Source organism: Bacillus rossius, chromosome 1, assembly GCF_032445375.1.
Source record: "Bacillus rossius redtenbacheri isolate Brsri chromosome 1, Brsri_v3, whole genome shotgun sequence".
NCBI classification, from domain to species: Eukaryota; Metazoa; Arthropoda; class Insecta; order Phasmatodea; family Bacillidae; genus Bacillus; species Bacillus rossius.
In genome coordinates this window covers 212,785,400-212,806,293 of record NC_086330.1, presented here as the reverse complement: position 1 = coordinate 212,806,293, position 20,894 = coordinate 212,785,400, and the positions used below count along the sequence as shown (strand labels likewise).

The 20,894-nt window shown below is 35.6% G+C and overlaps 1 protein-coding gene across 6 annotated transcripts in view; it reads left to right on the top strand.

Annotated features, from left to right (window-relative positions):
- Nucleotides 1-20,894, top strand: part of LOC134527272 (frizzled-2) — a 735,576-nt gene that overhangs the window by 496,524 nt on the left and 218,158 nt on the right. For 2 of the 6 annotated variants that reach the window (XR_010074140.1, XM_063359805.1), the window contains exon 1: nucleotides 1,292-1,529. The exons of 3 other annotated variants lie outside the window; for them this stretch is intronic. The gene's annotated coding sequence lies outside the window, so the exon portion shown is untranslated. Of the gene's footprint in view, nucleotides 1-1,291; nucleotides 1,694-20,894 lie in introns of those variants that run through there. One more of the 6 variants, XM_063359808.1, reaches the window with a different exon arrangement.

Below are 20,894 nucleotides of genomic sequence, written 5' to 3'. Positions count from 1 at the left end.
ATTTCTTATTTTTAAGACCGAGCCATCCAAACACCACAATTCACACATTGTTTCTGTGACATAAATTATTATGCGTCGAACAAAACGAAAGCATTTCGCCAATCAAGGTGAAGTGTATGTCTAATACTATAAAGACTTCGTCAACACAATATCACATAATGGTATTAGAGGATAAACGCATGCACTACAATGAAAATGGATATAAATAATTATGCGAAGCATAGGTATAATTCAACACACGAATAAGTTTTCATATATACGCTGTCTAAACCAAGATTTCTATTAAAATAAAGCACACCTGTGAAATACTCGTGTGTTGTGAGAACATTAACAAAAGCATATGTTTAATAATGTAGATATACGTTTTTAGTATAGTAAAATTACGTTTGTCATTTCTGGGTTATTAAGAATTTTATGAGCATGTGTGATTACGAAAAAATAATAAGTTTCCTCCAACACCGCCCAAATTCTAGAGAAAATGACTGTTTATTTCTAGTAACTCGGTTGCCAGTATAAAAATAATAGATATTTTAATTTTCTTAACACTCTGCTGCATAACCAGAGATATAATAGTGGTGAGTGCCATTACTCACTTTCTAACTTACCTACTTACTTCCGACTGTAACCAGATGTTAGACAAACAGGAATAAATGTAATGTTACCTAGCCCTTAGTCAAATTCTCGTCTGTGATCTCTCGTACTTGAAATATTCCAGGTATTTCTGGTCATTCTTTTATGAATTCTGTTTTAAAAACTTATATACATTTTTTAAGTATTTTAGTTTTTTACATTGTAACATGAGATTCATTATTTAATACTTCATTATGTTACCGCGTCCGTTAGCAAAATAAAAAGTTTAATTTTCACTTCTAAAATTATTTTGTGACGAGTACGTCTGTATTTATTCGTTTCAGCTAACGGTGGGTCCAGTTTACTGAACGCCAATATTAATTGTACGTACATTTATGAAAAACAATATTACTCGGTATTCAATTTTGAAATGGTTTGTGTAGAAGCTTCAAGAGCATAGGATAGTTTTGCTGTGAGTACCAGCGGCAAGAAGGGCTCTTTTCCTAGTGATTCCACATTCCACCCCCCTCCCTTCTCTAGGATTTCTTGCCCGCGCCTGTTGAAGTGAGGAATCGATATTCGGACCCCGGATGACAAATGCTGCGCGCCGGACGGCAGGCACCTAGCATCCAGGGCGTCGGATAGGCTCGGCTAGTCTCGGCCTGGCTCGGTAGTAGTTGGACCGCTGTTCGCTCGGAGCGCTGCTAGCTCCCGTCTGCCGCCGCACGCCAGTCGCTCTTGTACTCTGGGCGCGAGACAATGTGATGCTCATATTGCTGGTACTCTGTGCTGTTGCAGTTTATCTGCTCTGTTTTGTTTGGTCTCGAGTGTGCAGTGCGTGACATATACAAAAATTAATCGCTTTACGCGTGTGCTAGAATGCTTTGAAAATGAATCATACATGTGCGTTTGTGAAGGAGGGTGTTTGATAGCTCATCGCATTTGTGACATTCCTCGCTGTGAGTATTAGGAAAAATTATATATTTTTCAGTTGTTACTGTTGAATATCGATGGACTGTTGAATAACAGCAGACCGTTTATTGTGGTCCTATCTCTCGAGACACCGCGTTTATCATGGGTATTCCCGGTATCCGTGCGTGCTGAAACGTCGCAAGTACTCAAGGTAGTTACATTATATACAATTACTTACTCTACTTGTGCACCGTATCCTGTAGTGTGTGTTATGTTCCTTTTAAAAGATTACACAAATGAGTTCTTCATTCAGAAATATTTTAAATTATCGAAAATATACTGTCATATTTGTTTCTAAAAAATTACATTAACGCCCAACAACGATATTACCTGTAATTTCAAATTATGATTTCAATGTTTGCCTGCACTAAGTGGTCTAGTGTATGAAAGTTCTTTACCAAATGATCGTTACTTCACCGACGTGTAGATAACGCAGATAAACACACAAATCAACTTAAACCAATTATTTCTTCACACCTCTCTATATATATTCATCTGAGTATGTAAAAATCAGACCAAATGAAAGTGTACAATACTATTAAAACGGGGTTTAAATGAAATATACTCTGCTGCGGTGTATATAAATCTGAAAACTGCCCCAAATCTCATCGAATCTTGTTTAATAGTAAAGATGGTACTGTTTTAAAAATCAACACTTTCAAATTGCTATATTAATATGTAATATTAAATTTTTTACACCACAGCAGAGCAGATTTTAATTAAAACGCGTTTTATTTGTATTTTACACGGACCAAGTTCACTATACGTATTAAAGGTTTAAAAGAAAGTATTGGAAAGTAATTAATAGCCCATGTTTGAGTTTAGGGTCATCTACAATAGCAGTGTTTAAAATGTTGTCCGACGGACAAAATGTTCATTGGTTCACGGGACGTCATAATCTCCCTGGATCGAATACATTGGTCAGCTTTTTGTTCTAATCCGTGCCCTTTAGTAGCATTGAAGTAAACTCATGATAATTGCTGTTCCAGTTTTAAATATGTACTCTTAAACAGAAATCTTCTCGTGTGACTTTAGCTTCTAAGAAACAAATATCGCGATAAAACCAGATGCGGTATATACGTATTTAAGTTTTGGTAGTCTGATTACAATTAATTCATTAGCTTCTTTTTTGCCTTACCGAATAAATAAAATTTTGGTAAACTTACACAACTTTCACAATTTAACTGAATATTCAAAACTTAGTTGTGTAATAAGTCACAATACATGAAAACAATAAAAAAAACTAATTTATGGCGCTCCATATTTGCAGCGCTCTTGTGACAACTTAGAAAAAAGTAGTTTCGAAACATTGCAAATGTAGACAGCAGTTTTCCGTGACGCAATGTGACGTGTTTTTTACATTAAGATAACACGAACCGTCTACAGGTTCCGAGTGTTATACACGGGCCTTAATAAACTAGATATAAGGTGAATCATTTTAGTTGATGGCGCAAGTCATCTGCTAACTTGTATCTACAGACTGAAAAGATATATCGGATTAAAAATAAGGGTAGCAAAATAAAAATAAAAGTTTCTTCAGTATTGGGGAACAAAAAAAAACCTTTTCATGTAAACATGTTTTGTATAATTGAGAACAACAGATTTGAATACTGTATTAACGGAGCTTCAGCGATTGTATTTAAGACACGGACAGAAATGGAGGCCTACTATTGAAGGTAGTATTCTACTGACGTGCACCGCCTGTTTCCCCGGTGATGGTCGAGACCCGTGCGCCCGCTAACAGGTGGTGTATTGTTTCTCAGGGGCTAGGTGTCGGCCACGTGGCTGGAAACAGGGGAGACAATGCAGCAGGAAACCACTCGGGAAGCCGTAAGACACAGTTTGTAGACGTCGCTTTACTGCACGGAACCACTCTGTACACGATGCTGTTCGCGAAACTGTCCCTTCACGCAGTGGCGGACCTAGACTCTGCGGGGCCCTGGACAATTTATTTCAGCGGGGCCCTTTTATCTCGTGGGGGGGGGGGGGGGGGGGTCTTGTCAGACTGGAGTATGGAATACCACTGAGGAAAGGGGGATTTGTGGTCACTCTCCCGGAAAATTGGAAAATTAACTTTTGAGTCTACATGGAACCTAAATTTCGACGATGGTAAAAAAAAATTATTTCGTGGTAAATTGTAATTGGGTTAGTTTTATTAATGCTTATAATTTAATTCTGGTGAAATCTTGTCATTTTATAAGCCTATAAAAGCTGTGAATATTTTAAAAGGTGATATCATAAAAAATATAAAAAAGCAAAAACAAAAAACAATCATATTTCCTTTTTTTTTTCATTTACATACATACGATATTTTTTCACATAAAATAAAATTATACAAAGAAGAAAAATAAAAATACGAAAATAAATTTGAATTGTTTTTGTACAAATACTCAAATATATGCCACATGTAAATGAGGGTTCATTTTTATAGCTGTTTAGGCTATATAATTATGTAAATTAGTCGTAAAAAATAATTTGGTAAAAAAAAGCACATGGGTGTATTTTTTTCCCCCTCACTTATGAAAATAAATGGTTTTAGGAAAAAAACCCAACTACAACATTTCAAGACAAAATATTACAACACCAACTCATCTCACAATACAAGCTCTTGTGACTTTTTGCTTTTACTGCACTTCATTAATGTAACCCTGCGACATTTTTTCCGTCTAAAGTCTTCTATGAGATCAGTGTAATTTAGACTGTTTGCCAACTCGTTTTCTGTGGAGAGGAGGGCTAAAATTGATAGTCGATCTTGTGTCATGGAGTTTCTTATATAAGTCTTAATAAGCTTTAACTTGGAGAAACTCCTTTCTGAAGATGCTACTGTCACAGGAATTGTACCTATTATTCTCAATGCTACAAAAATGTTTGGGTATACATCTATCAAGCTATTTTGTACAATGTACTTAAGAACTGAAAATACATCGTCTTGTTCTCCATCATAGACAAGGGCCAACATTTTTAATTCCTCATAGAGTTCCACAGCATCAATATCACTTTTATCTCTGGCGCTCAATGAAATTTGTAGCTCTTGACAATTATTCATCAGATCTTCATCACTCATGTTCTGTAGGCCCTTGATTTGATACATAAAGCCAAACCTGCTTTTATAGGTCTTCAAAGCTGCAAATCTTGGCTGACAGCTCATTCGTATTGCATCTACTACCACCAGAAAATTGTTTATTTTTAAATTATCTTCAGGTGGAAGCTCGGGAGCTTCATCTTCTCTTTCATAGATAATTTTCTTTTTACGCCGTCTTCTGTTGTTCTTAAACACGTTATTGATGCCAACTTCTTCTGCTACTTCTCTTGCTGTTACCAATGCCGTATTTAAGCCACTCAGACGATATTCATCTAACCACTTGACAAATGTTTGTAAGTGCAACTGCCACACATAAATACACATTTACGTTTTGCCATACCTTACTGATGGTGTTTATTTCGACAAGAATATCGTACCACACCACAAGAGATGCAACAAACTCTTATGTAGTAATTTCGTTTTCTAACGATTGACACTCACAGCACCATTGCCATAGCCTTGACCCCTACAGTTGACAATGGACAAGCCTAACTCCTCCAATTTTTTATTATGTAATGGGCCATTTTGTCACCAGTAGTTTTTTCTACAGCTACAAATTCTACAAACGTTTCCTCAATTTCTGCAGTGTCTTGGTTTGTTATTCTTAGAATTATTGACAATTGTTCAATCTGAGCTATATCTCGAGTGCAGTCCAAAATGATTCCAAAGTACTTATTCTTTAATACTTTATCTATTATTTTAGCTCTAACATGATTGGCCATTTGTCGATAAATTCATTCTGAATAGTTTTACTTAGGTAGTGGTTTCTGGCAACTGTCTTGTTTATAGTTTGGTGCAAGTGCTCTCGCAATGTTGGGTCAAATAGTGCAATCAAATTAACCAAATCCAAAAAATTTCCACTGTTCTTCGAATTGGACAACCTCTCTTAATGCCCTCTGAAAGCCAAGTTATGAGGTGCCAAAAACTGTACGATGGCTAATAGCCTTTCTAAAATGTCTCTCCAGCGTTGTTGTTCAGCTCGAATCTGGGGCTGGGTTTGTGAATCAATAGTTTTTTCACAAGAAAGGCCTTTATTAAACTAAGCCATTTTACCATGCATTCTTTGTGACACTTGCTCTTTTCGTGAGACATGAGCACCTCGGATAGATGCTTCCAGTCACTCATACCTTTATTAGATCCAAAGGCACTGTTGGGATTAGGTCTTGGAGAGAATAAACCACATGCAAAACAGTAAACAGCATTTTTCGACTCGGAATAAACTAACCATCGCCTATCTTGCTCTTCAACATTTTTAAGTGTTTTTATATCATACGTGTCTGTAAAATGTCGACCACTTTCATTTTTGGGGTAAGATTTATTGTATACCCTCACGGGGCCGTTTTCAACTATACTAGTTATTTGTAAGACACTTAATTGTTTAGGCCATAAAAAATGGTCACTCAGTTACATTGGTAGATAAGGTATCGATTTCCTCACGGATGTCGAAGTCCGCATCGTTATCCTCTAACGGCACATGTGCAGATGATGATGACGTTGACTCAGGATACATCACCTCGTTGCTTCCGAAAGGTGTATCACTGTGGCTACTGAGTCCTACCTCTGCAGCGACAGTAGCTTCTTCCTATGCCATCGTTGAATCTCGCACGCACAGATGTTCAGATGACGCAGACATACACTCGGAACACAAAACTTCATTGTTTTTCTGGGGAGATTCACTTTGGCTACTGGGTATTTTTATGTCTTTAACTTCTGTTAATGGTATTGAATCTTGAACGCACAACTGTTCCTTATCTCCAGTAATTTTATCAGTCTTTAAGTATTTTGTTAAAGAACTACTTAATTTTTTTTCAAGTTCTTTGCGTTTTTCATTTTTTTTTTTTCGTTTGGAACTGCCAGAATCATATTTCCTACCAAAGTCACGATCACGAGAGGTCATTGTAAATTAATCAGACTGAAACTAACAAATAAAAATTTCAGCCTTGATTATGAAACTGTCTAATTAAAAATAACTAGCCCTATTAATAAATATCATTGAAAGTAGTTACAACAAAATAACAGGACAAACGAATAGAGTTTCAAAATGTGCATTGCACGATACATGACTTAATATTTCCACTGATCTGGTGACACTGCAGTAACAACATCGGTCTGTAATGCGTACCTTCACACACCCTCCACTTTTGAATATCGTAAAAGAGTCACGTAAATTGAGAAGGTTGGTAGGAAGTTTAGGGGGGTATACATAGCGACCTATACTTTCAATTCCTTTGATAACTGGCAGCAGTAATATAAACATAAATAAAAAAAAACACAACTGTATGTACTTTTCACCGCTCTTCCCCAGAGATATATCAGAGGAAAACGACACTCAAAGCAAAGCCTTGTCATTGAATATATATAACGTATAGAAGTCGCGAGGGGATACGATACATGCAGAATAAATTTTATTCTGCCGGTTTTGGAATCCAAACTGAGGTAGTTGGAAGCTCCCCCGCCAGACAGCTCTGCTTTCGAAAAGAAGGCACTCGTGGTTAGTGTCTCCCACGCTAGAGCGCTATAGTATCGCTTGTCTCAAGGTCGCGCGCGTATTATCTCTCTCTCTCTTTCTCTCTCTCTCTCTTTCTCTTTCTCTCTCTCTCTATCTATCTATCTATATCTATCTATATCTATATCTATCTATATATATCCATCTATCTGTCTATCTATCTATCTATCTTTTGTATTTTGTTTCCGTTGCTGTGTGGAGGGCCAGCGCATTGACAAGGCAGGAGGTTATGCTCGTCAAAACGATGCGTAAATATATTTAACACAAATGTATTTTGTTTAAAGAACCGAAAGCAAAAAAAATTATTCCGCTAAATACTACACAATTATTTAAAAAGAGCCACATATATCAGTAATCCATTGGTGTTAGATTCCAGATGGTGTAATAATTATTGTATTTGAATAAAAATCGGTCCAATTGGATATAAAATAAATATTTTATTCACCAAATTAATTAAAGTACCTCCAAGAATCCACTTTAATATAAATTCAACCAAATGTATGCAAAGAGGAAATTATAAAATACCAGACACTGTTACATAAATAGTTGATCACTGTAAATATGTGCACGAACTTAGTCATTCATTCATAAAAACTTTACTAAGCTCTAACACAAGAAACTCGTTTTTATCGGGGAAAAATATTGTATGTTAAAGAAATAACTAAACTTTAAACATGTACATACATATTATTTATGTTCACATACGTGCAGTGAATATTATTTTGCAGTGTTAAATTAATATTTTATTAACATGGATAGATCTAAAAAAAGTTTATACAAAATTTTAAAAATATTTACTAGCTATACTTTTCAGAAGTAAGTTTGGTTTGTAAATTCTCCTTCAGGAGCATTATACAACACAGTGCATTAAATTGCATTACAAGTCACATAAAAAAAATTAAAAATGGGTGTAAGTAAAACAAAAATACCACAAACAAATGATTATACGTACTATTTTATCATCTTTATAATTTCTAAATAATGAGGGCCCAGTAACTTTGAGTTAAGTTGTATAAAACTCTCGCGAAAAACAGTTCTCTGTATTCTAGAGTTGTTTGAAGAGTTTATTTACATGCACAAATACTTTCAATGTAAAAAATTGGTTGTCTGTAAAGTCGGTTTACGGACGATAGTTTAACGTGACGTCATAACAAAACGTTGATGAAATGATTGCATACTTTTATAAATAAAATAAAATAGAATCATTTTTATTGTATTATCACTATTTTGTATGGATACAAAGAAGGAGTGAAATGAAATCTACAATTTAATTGATAAATTTACTTTTATTTGCACTCATTAATTCAAATATGTTTATTACTTTAACGAACAGATTATTTTAACTATAACTTTTATACATGTTTGCTATTTAACTTCAAGATCGTCGAGAATGTTTTACGCTTTTTCGCAATTACACATTTAACGACGAAGTTTGTTCGTCGTGAAATTAAACGTAGAGTTTAATAAAAATGCCCTTGCAGTTAATAAAATAAGTATTAGTAAGATTAAGTAAGAATTTCGGCTTTAATCTCCAACCCAGACGCTTGTGGTGCGCTGGGGCCGAGATTAAAATTCGTCGAGAATATTTTACGTTTTCATGTCTTCCAGTGCTCAAAATGATATGCAGTTGTGGCCCCAGGCAGGAAATGTTATTTATAATTCATATATAATAACGCCTTTCGCGATAATCAAAGAAAAATATGTATTAACGAGTGCCTGGTTGTCGCGGAAGCGTGTAGATAGCGCGATTCGTTCGGTTTGCGTCCGTCACCGTAGATGACAGCACCGTAGGGGAATAATATTAATTCGTTTTTATAATACGATTTTATAACAAATACGCATCCCAAATACACCAAACTTATTTATAATGTGTTACAATATTTTTTTTAAAACACTGTGCAAAAGATCCCGGGTGTAATTTGAATTATGTGTAACTGTAAAACACCATTGTTCGTACAAAAACGTATTTGAAAATTCAACATTACTTTTAAATAACCGTACGTGCTGAAAATCGGTGGACGATCGTTAAATTACATAATATTAATCATTCAAACGACGAAAACATGATTGAAAAGTCAAATCAATGGTTGTTCTAATCGAGTGGAAGAGAGATAGATGCGGTGCAAACGTACAATGAGCGTAACGGGACACATCGTAGTGGGACAATGTGCGTTACGGGACAATCTTTCGTGCGTGCAGCCGGCGTTCATCGATTTATTAGACGTTGTCACGTCAAAAAAGCCACATAATCATCCTACCATAGTAGGTGACATTTTTGACAGGTCGTACAACGAAATTTGAGACTTTGACATATGAATTATGTGAAGCATTAAGAATTTGTGAAGCAGTAAACAAAACTAACTCATATTCATGTAGTGCAAGACTAGCTAATCATGTGTTAATAATTTTTGTTTATTTTACAGTAAAATATTCAGCGGCCAAAGACTTAAGCCGTCGCAATAAATGTAATTTAAAGCCATCTCAAGTGAAACAGACTGTGGCTTAATGAGACCCAGTAATTTTGAGCGAAATTGTAATCGTGCAAGTTCCCATGTACCATAGCTGTATTTACCTTATATTATATGTATATGCATAATAGATTTAAATATCACTTAACAACTAAAAAAAAAAAAGAAAACTGAGTACAAAATAAATTTCAAAGAATTATTTCATTCTAAATATCAGTATATAAAACTCTTCCATTGCGTATAAAAATTTTGTAACTTTTACTTCCGTACATTCATAACGATACGAAACATGCAGAATGCCATCTATTGACATTTAACAAAACTATTATGTTATTGTCCCTAGGTATTCGTTACGTATACGTTTTATACGTTAAGTAAAATAATCTCATTATTAAGTACTATTTTTTACAACATTAACTAATGTAAAATATTTCATTGTCGAGCTTTAGTAAACGACTTACACACGTGCAATCACTGACACGTATAGAGGGAGGTTTATAAATCAATGACTCGTTAGAAAATGTACGTGTTTGTTTCATCATCTGTGAAATATTTAAAAATATGATCGTGAAAAACGCAGAGGAATAATCAACTGTCATATGTCAGGACTGAGATTATTTGTCAGAAACGTTTATTGAAAGCTTTCAAACTAGCAATAGTTCTAATGAAGGAATAAATAAGTCAAAATATGCTAACATTTCTTTCGTACTTTGCACGTATTTAGTAGTGTCCAGGGGAATTAAAATCAAAAGTCATGATGAATAGGAAGTGAGGTAGAGTCAGAAACTAGAAAGGATTATAAAAAAAAGCCATATGTTTTATTTGTGAGCCGTGCCCAAATGCTGTCACTTGACTTTACAAGACATGTTTAAGCTAGATTCCATGATGACCCCAGAATTCAACATTTTTGCATATCAGGATTACTTCTCAAAGAAAAGAACTGATAGCGTTTGGTCAGACAAACCACAGAACAGACTTAAATGCGTAACATGAAAATTGTTGGAAGCCTCACACGAGGACGAGGATTCACTGACAAGTTCTTGAGCGAGTGTACCTTGGGGATGACTGCATTTGCATCTGCTCATCATTGAAGAGTTATGCGGTACTCATTTTATATCTTTGAACAACTATATTTCTGACAATATCGAAGAAGTAGGGATGGCACAGATTAATATAAGATCTCTGCTTAGCTAAATAATCACCCACCATTTCCTGGATCACAACAAATCATGTCTATAGTCATTTGACTAGTAGGGGATGCCACAGTTACCTTTTTCAGTGCTATAGTAATTGGCAAGCAATCAATACAGAGTAATGTTGGAAAATTTCTAATCAAGCATTGTCACGAAAAGATCAAGCTCTCCCTCTGGCGAATATAAGCTACACTATGACTTTAAATTGTATTAGCTCATTTATCATTTGTTAGTTTTCCAGAGGATAACGATAAGTGAAGAAAAATAGGATGTATATGCCATATGAGTTGGCTCCATTTCATTTAGCTCTCTTTGACGAAGCTGGGATACGCAAAACCAAGAAAGCAACCCTGTACATGTTTTAGGTGACAAGGGAGAATTTGGACTTGGAGAACGCTGACTTTGTTCTTAATGGCGGATTATTACTACACAGTCATATAGCCAACAAGTGGTACTGATTCATCTATTTGCCCAAAATATGTCAATTACATTATCATTTCCTATTTATCATGACTGTTGATGTGACATTCCGTGCAGACCACTGAACAATTGAAACACAAAATCATAAACATCGGATTTAATTTGAGCACATATTATACTTTGACTGGGCTAGAAGTCTATAACACCTCGTGTTTAAATGAGTACCTAATTTTTAGAATCTCAATATAAGTGTCTTCCAGGTTAATTTTTTTTCTGGATACATAATAAAATATTTTGGAATTTAAATTGTTCATAACTTAGGTAATAACGGTAGAATTCAATGCATTTTAAACAGTTTTATCTACTTAAAAAAAAGTACTGAGGTGGTTGTGTGGACCAATTTTTACCACGTTTTTATTTTTATTTTTGTATAAAACAAAAGTTCTAACTTATGTTTTTCTTACACTAATCCACTTACAAAGTATGTTCTCTGGTAAATAAACGCAAAATTTTTACATGACGTTTTTTGACAGCGATCATTAAGCTACTAACCTCTTAATATTTTAAAGTAATAAACAAGAAAATACTAATGCAGCTGCAGTCTATCTACTCACAAATAATTAATTGTTTAGTTATTTCTTAAGCACATTTTGCAATCTATCTTAAAATTTTTGTTGAAACGCTTGCCAAACAAATGTATTTTAAATGAAACAGACGACGTGGGTAATACTTGGCTAAAACTTTGCGTTTATTAAAATTTACATCGAAAATTAACTAGCGTTCACTCGGTTTTAGTCAAAATGATGAAATTAAAAATATGTGGTTTGCTGTAATATAATTAGTTTTTTAAAGTAATTAAAACGTGGATATTTTTTATATAACAGAAAAGAATTCTTTACTAATTCATATTAAATAATTAGGACTTTCCTCGCATACTCGCGTCAACTATTTTTTACACAGTATCTAACTGATAAATAATGTAAAACAAAATTGGCAAGTTATAATTCACAACTTCTCTGTCCTTATTTTTAACTGGAAAACGGAACATTGATGTGCCTCGTGAACTGATCCTCGTATTCTGACAACCCGTGTACGCACCTTTTTACCCTTCAGAATGTTTGACATTATAAAATTATCAATGCGAAATAAAGTTAAAATAAATAGGTATTTTACTTTTAAATTAAACCATATTTTAAACTCAACACTGACTAGGACTGATACAAAGTTCTTAGGAGCTAATTTTCACGTTACTAGGGTACACAATCCCTCCATACAGTGATCCCAGTAACTGTCTTCTCCCGGGGTTTCGTGGCTCTCAAAGGCAGTGGTAAGGAATACTTATCGTCAAGGTCGCCGAGCGGTGCTGATACCAGCTTCCCGTATAAGGGAGAAGGGAGGTGGCATGACTGGCTGGTTAACCTAGTACGTCCTAACACCGCTAGGGGCGTACGCTGCCGATACCCAGCGATTGAAGCGATCGCTGCGGCGGAGCTTCCTACTACAACAATTCTTCTGCGAAACCGGACAGAAAATTTAACCTGGGGTCGCGACTTCTATACATTATAGGGTAGGTGACCCAAATATGAGACCCTGCCTTAATATGAGACCCTAGGTTATCTTGTCAAGTAAGAGCTGCTACCTATCAGCTGCTCTTGGAACTACCAGCAGCCTCCATTTCTCGACCACGGATAGAGTGAGACTTTTATCTGACGCGCGCGAGATCCAGAATAACAGTTTATACGATATTCTTCATTTTGAGTTTTCGTGAGTGGCATCTTGCAGCTTTATTATCAACATAGAGGATTTTTTATATTAATTATCCATTCATACTCTCTTATGAGCAGTGAAGTAAGCTTCCATGTGTATAAATAAGGAACTATGGCAGTTTAAAATTTCAGCCTTGTTGTTGTGTTTTGTAGTGGCCATTATAAGGTGCCTAATATGAGACTACTAACATGTCCTAATTTGAGATAGGGTCTCATATTAGGAGTAAGGGTCTTATATTAGGTGATTTAGATTTAAAATAATACTGTCGCTGTAAGAACAGTAACTAATAAGTTTAATTTTATATAAAATATTTTAAAATTTTGTAATAGAACATAGTTAGATATGTAGGCCCTGCTGAGAAGACCAGGGAAAGCCACGTTTCGATCATCTGCTTACCTCCACATTCATCTCATAAGATGCAGCCGTTGGACGTAGGTTTTATGTTCCCTCTCAAGACATATTATGCTCAAGAAGTAGAAGACTGGCTGCGCCAAAATCCAAATCATGTTGTTACAAACTTAACAGTGGCTAAACTTTTCAGTGCTGCATACCAAAGAGCAGCAACAATGGAAATATCTGTTAATTGTTTTAATAAAACAGGCCTGTTTCCATTTAACCGAAACATATTTCGTGATTATGAATTTGGTGCTTTCTCTGAATCATTAAATGGCCAAGAAACTAAAGAAGAAAATGGAGCTCAAGAGAATTCAGATACAGCCATTTGTAGAGAAGACCAGAGCCACCCAAGAGAAACTTCCATGCAGACAGATCAGCCATGTTGCAGTAGTGCAGTTAGGCCCTTTATCAGACCTGTGGATATTTAATCACTACCAAATTTTCCTTGAAAAGAAACATCCAGTAGATGTGGCAGTGTTAATGTTATCACATCATCGCCATACAAAACAAGCTTGGATGAAAATGTCGCAAGAAATGCTCGTAAGAAATTGGTTCTTGGGAAACAGAAAGGAAACGAAGCTAGACCTATACAAACCAGATCTCGCAACACGGACTAATTACGATAACTACCAAATCATTCATCGCTGTAGATTCTGACGACTCCATTGACGAAAATATTTCGCAGCATGACAGTTCAAATGAAAGTGATGGATCTGAAAGTGATTATGATGCATCGGGTTTGTTATGCTGCTGCCTTTTCTCAGAGGACAAACATGGCGAGAAATGGCGGCAGTGCCTCAAGTGCTATGGGTGGGCTCATGAAGATTGCGGAGCTGATCCATGTTTTGTGTGTCTTGTGTGTAACAAAAAAAGTGCAAAAAGTGACTAAATTATATCATATATGGAATTTGGAACATAATGTAGGGGATGTCTCATATTAGGAACACGTTTTTGTTTTCATAAAATTTCGCATTTTTTTAATTTCTTAGTTCAATTACTTTCTGTTTTTGATACAAGTGCTCAATCCTGTTTTGAAGTAAAAGTGCATTACATAATATATCATCTAAGATAAATAAATCTACCAATAGTGGTTTTAATAACAAAATATAAATATTTTTAAAAAGGGGTCTCATATTCGGTACACTTGCCCTATATATTCAATGGCCTTGTTGTTGCCATATCTGTGATAACTGTAACCTGAAGCAAACACTAATCAGCATCGCCGGCTGGCAAGTGTCAGTTAATGTGATCCACATATTGCCAACACGATTATCTGACACTCGTCCCCTGCATGTTGCGGGTAATACATATAAAAGAGGTTCTAATAAACATTAGGGGTGTACAACTGAATTTCGAACACCTTACATGACAAGTGCTAGGGTGAGGGCAGACGCGGGGCCCCACTAGGCGCGGGGCCCTGGGCGATTGCCCGGGTCGCCCGGCCCTGGATCCGCCCCTGCCTTCACGTCTGAGTGCCGCAGCACGTAACAACACACTCATTGCCCGCAGTACTAGTTTCTCACTGACGGTGGCTGGTATGACTGACATGAGTACTACACCAAAACTTACGTCACTGTTTAACACAATGGGCCAAGAAATGTGGTATTTAACGAAGGCGCGAATGTTACACTCAGATAATTATGATACAAGAGACGAGCTGTTCACATGAAATACGTTAAACAAGTCCACGTTGCCACGTGCACATTTTACACTAACACGTTGTAAGCTTGGGCAGAGGGCCCCTGTAGGTATGAGTCCTGCAGTATCACTACATGCCCTTCTGGCAAAATCCCAAGTGAAATGAATGGCGAATGGAGTAGTTCGCACGTTTAGCCCGGAGACAGCCCTGTGCGGGCGTGGTCCGCGGAGACCGAGGAGGGACCACAAGATCCCCTGGTCCCGGCCGCGAGGCCCAGCCGAGTGGAGGCGGGCCGCGGAGCTACACGACTCGCTGGAAGGTGACGTCACGGTGGTGCTTTAGGCGGTGAAGTGCGCGGGAAACAAGGGACGGTCCAGGACAATCGCGCGAATGAAAGCGCACGTTGAATAACAAATGACTTTAACTAAAGAAACATTCTGACACTACAAAACTTTTTACAAATACGTACGATAAATAAATAACCAGAGAGATATATATTCGGCGGATTGATACACAGCGGATGCACGCAACAGTGTAACGTGATAGTCGCGTGGGCGGCTATCGCTAAATCAGCCGCGGGGTCGTTCATTCCGCTGCACTTTACACGTCCGTAGTGTACTACACCCGCAAGGGGGGTGAGGTGTTTGTAGAATACCGCCCATTTGAATGAGGCGTCCAAAATTGCGGAATTTAATAATTAAGTGTTTCTTAAACGGCTATTTTAACGCATTTCTGACATCTGAGTTATTATCAAAACCTATTTCTTCTGATTTTTATGTTTACTAAAGTTACGTACAATTATATAACAGCACAGTAGCACTAAAATTATTCAAATATATATATATATTTACAAAAAAAAAACGTCTTAAATGAACAGGTTCGGGGTGGAGTAGATTATTGTTTATCTCCCGGAGTAGATTATTGTTTATCTCCCCAGCTCTTTTTAGTTCTAGTGGATATTGAACAAAAAAGCGGGAGGACTATTTTGCCTCTATCGCACTTCCCATACGACCGCTACTGCAAGAAGCAGATGCAGTGTGCGCTTGCAAGACTATTTTGCCTTCCAATGACTTATCGAAATAGTCCCGCCTCTACCAATAGCAGTGCTGTAAATTGCGTGATTTTCGGATATTTCTTACATAGTTTTCTTTTGTTTCATGGTCTCATGGTCCAAAATTAACGTCACGTCACGTCACGTCTATATATATATATACATATACATACATATGTATATATATATATATATATATATATATATATATATATATATATATATATGTATATATATATATATATATATATATATATATATATATATATATATATATATATATATATATATATATATATATATATATATATATATATATATATATACACACACACACAACAGTTTTATAGACACCTTATCCAGCCATTCCGTATGTTACGGGTGTTACATTTTGGTTTTTTTTTTACCTTTAATTTTTAAAAGTCTTAAATGACATATTAATTCTATTATGAAATACTTAAATAACTATGAGAAACCAGTTATGGTTGAGGTTTCTAACTTTGTATTGTAAGTGGTGTGAGGATTATTTAAGAAAGAGTGCTATTACCAATGTTACAAAACTTGGGAACAATCAGATGAGATGGTTGAGTTTAGTAGAAAAATTCAGGTGACCCGATCAATCAAATGAATTCAAATTGTTTATAATGATTTATTGAGGTTTTAAACAGCTTCTGAAAATGTACCAAATAAATTAATAACAATTGTTTTATACATTTTTTCTGCTGTTATGGATGTTACACACACAGGTGTTACAGATGTTACAAGTGACCCTACATCAATATATTTTTGGATTTTATGCATATGTGATTTATTCTTTTTTACTATACCGTGACATTAAGTAATTAAAATTTTAAAAAATCACAATGTAATCTAATTTTGGAACTTATAGTCAGTCTGGTTCCAATTGATTTAACATTTGGTGTAGGCAGCACTGAACTTATTTGAACCAAAATGATGTCTGTTTGATCATTTTCATCTGTTACAAACATTGTTCCAGTTTTCCCATAACTTTTAAGAAACATCACTCCAACTTCACCCATTTGACAGACGGCTGATGACTCCTTATGAAGGCCTGTTTGACAAACAGCAACATATTTGTGTGTCAGTGAATGTTTGGGACCCTCGCCATGAATGGTGACAGTAATGAAAGTTCCAGGAATGATACACTGTGGGTCTACACGATTATGATCTTTTGAAATGTCATTTCCATCAACACCTTGTTCTTCAGCGTCACTTTTAGTTTCACTATCAGAATAAACATCTTCGAATCGCAACGGAACTTTTTGTAGTCTGCTTTGCTTAACTTTCACTTTTCTCTTTTCTGAACTTTGTGTGAAGCTTGCCAAAACGTGACAATCATCAAATCATTCAAAATGATGGTAGTTCCTAATACCTGGGATTTCCTTAGCAGCTTCCCATCTTTTGTTCAAAAACAAACTGGTCTCTTTAATATCTCTTTCTGGTACATACAGCACGTTTGTTTTTTTAACCAAAGATGTAGCACACAAATAAAAGTCTTTGGCTGACTCAACTCGAGAGGTTCTGGCCTTAACAGCGGTCCAGACTGTTCTTTTAATTTGGCCACCAATAGCATCAACAGCACCCTTGCCATGCCCTGCAGCGAAAGTATCCCGCTGAACTGTTTGTACATCAAAGTCGTCCGCTAGAAAACACATGTTACAAACAGTAAACTTGCTTTTAAATTGTGATGCACAATTGTCTGAGAATATATGCAAATTGTCGAGTTTCAGTTTTGGATGGCTTAGCATGAAATCTGCCAAAATACTTTTCGAAAATGTCCATGATGACTGTTCTGAATGGCTTAAATCGTCACTTATCACAGCATAGGATTCAGTTGTATTTTGCAACCACAAACAGCAGGTGAAAATTGTTACTTATGCATTTTGCCAGTGAGCACTTTGTACTTTGTCCTGAGATAGTAAACTATAATTCTCAGCATAATCTACCTGAATCACTGCTTCACCCTTCTCCAAGTTCATTTTTCTTTCTTCAAAAAATTTTGCTTGTTTTTTTCTTTACAAACGTGTGACTTTTGAAGCTAGGAAGAACCCAGTTAATTTTCCTTACGAGTTCTTCAAGAGATCTAGTGTTCTCGTTTACTTGTAACCAACCATCACACTTTTTCCATTCCATCCATTTCACTTGTTGAGATAGATCACAGTCAGTTTTTAAAGGAACTTTTATATCATGATAACATTTTTCACAGTTATTCGACATACAACATTCACTTCCTGTATCACAGCATGTTTCTTCTAGCAATGTTTTATGGGTCACAGAAGACCCCAAAATATCACACCTCGGAGAAATGGCATCACTCAAAAATTTAAAGTTAGCATGTTGCTAACAGACACACACATTATGAGGTGTATTACCTACAGGAATTATATACTTAGGTCGTAACTCATGAAACTTTGACAGAGATATCTCAATCTTGTGTTTATCCATAAAACGTTTATGGGTTTCTGAAATGGTCATGACTAAAAAGAGCTTTTGCTTTTGAGACTTCTGGCCAGTATTTTTATCCTTCATTGATACGTAGTCCCTTTTTGATGGCGCTTGCCAACTAATTTCATCTGTTTCTAGAAAATCTCTCACTTTTTCAGCAATATATTTAGGAAATAAACAAGTTTTTGACAGTTTTGTCACAGTTTAAAGTTCTGAAGAACTATTAAATGTTTCTTTTACAAGCTGCCGGACAACTGCTCTCTTCTTTTGAGGACTATGTGGAAGATTTCTTTTTGCTTTAAAGACTGCTTTCCGAAGAGTACTTGTGGATCCATAGGAACCAATAATCCTATCAGGAACATTACTGTTGTGGTCAATTGATTTTTTTTCAGAGGCTTGCTATTTGCGCTAAGTTTTTATCCTGATTCGGGTCATTTCCCTTTTTTTCTTTACCAATTTTTCATTTTTGGCACATTTTCCCTTTTATTTTTGCCTAGCAACACGATTTATGTCTCTGTCTTTATTAAGTAGCTCTTTCCACTTTTCAGGATTTTCAGCCTTTAATTTCTCCCGAAATTTAGCAACTCTACTTGCAGATGATGTTGATGCCATGATCCTGCATCAATGACAAAGGGCTTTCATTAATATTTATTTACTTTTATAAATTAAATGGAGTACAAACTAAACTCATACAAGTCTGGTTTAACATTCTAATAAAGTCTTTATGAGCCCCCATTTATAAAATATATGCTTAACCTGGTACATCATTTTAATAAGTTAGGCTCTAACTGAATTCTGGGTTTCGGTAGATTATTCCAGAACCATGCTTGTGTTTATCAAATGACAAAAAGTATCTTATTGGCAAGTGATAAATCAGTCATACGCTCGTCACTACGATATGTGTAACATCCGTAACACTTATTTATTAGAAATAAAAACCTAGAAAAAATTAATAACTGAGATCAAAGTATGTTTGTAAGTAGCATGTCAACATTAACCTAAATTGCAATGTAAACTAATAAAACTGTAATGTACAGAAAACTTTTTTCTAATTTTTGTTATGGATGTTACACTAACACGCATCTTTAGTTAAAAACTCAAAAAGTTAAGGTAATTTACTTACCATGTGCCTTGAAACTTAAGATGATGAAACACAAGACATTTCTTCAAAAGCACAACAAAATTTCTTGGAGGTAAACAGCTGATGAATTACTAAACAGGTGCACCAACTGTGTCATCCTTTTTATTAAAATTTCCTGTTTTGCAGTAACCTTGGTTTCAAACTGTAAAATAAATACTTAAAAATATTGGTTTCTTAAATATTGTAACTGATCTATTAAATATGACTTAAATGAACATGCACCGGTAAATAACATATGGGAATTATTAAATTTACTTTTTTACACATTTTCCTCTTTTATACGGAATGGCTGTATCTTCAATAAATTTTCAAAGACTTTAAAACGTATAATACATAAAATATAGAAATGGAATTTCAGCCAAGTTTGTTAATCGACAAAGTCGGACCAAGAGCGTATATTGGGTAAGGTTTATGAAAGAACTCAAAAATCATTATTAATACCTTAGTATTAAAAATTGATACGTTTGAAGTTATTTTAACGTTAACAATTTACCAACTGCGCACGTAGTTTGACGGTTGAAGAGTGTACACTGGCCATCATGACATTCAAGAATGGGTTACGTGCCCTATTTTTTATTTTACTAATGGTGACAAATTTTGTACTTAAGCGCATTATTGGCCTTTTTCTAAATATGATAAAATCATAGACATACCAAATTAATAAATCTCCGAAGAGTCAAAGCAAAATACCATGCGCAAAACTCATGCTGTATTATTATACCAACATCATTAAACTCACAAAGATATTGTATGTCAAAGTCCATATGTGATAGCAAATAAACCAGACCATTTCCAGGAAACATCCAACCATTGTCTCATCTTAATATGGCGGCCTTATAGAACAAATATAAACTGTTACGTTTAAATATAGCACAACACCTCTAGAATTCTCTTCCTTCTATATACTCTGGCTGCCAAACTATGACTCCAACAGTTCAAATTTGAAAATCACAGAATTGAAAAACTAAATCAATTTACGCAACCAATGATGATTAATTTGTTTTACCCTTAATAGGGTCATGGCAGCACAGATAGCGCCACTGTGATGACAGCCGTGACGTTCCTATGTTTGCAAAGGCAGGCTCCTGTGGTTTACCATTGCCTTCCGCGGCGTGACGTTGAAAGGGGCATTACAAACACGCATTCCTGAAACCAGGAAGAAGGCTTGTAGGATTCCCTCCTTAGTCAGGAATCTAACCCAGGTCCTTTGGCCCACCAGCAAA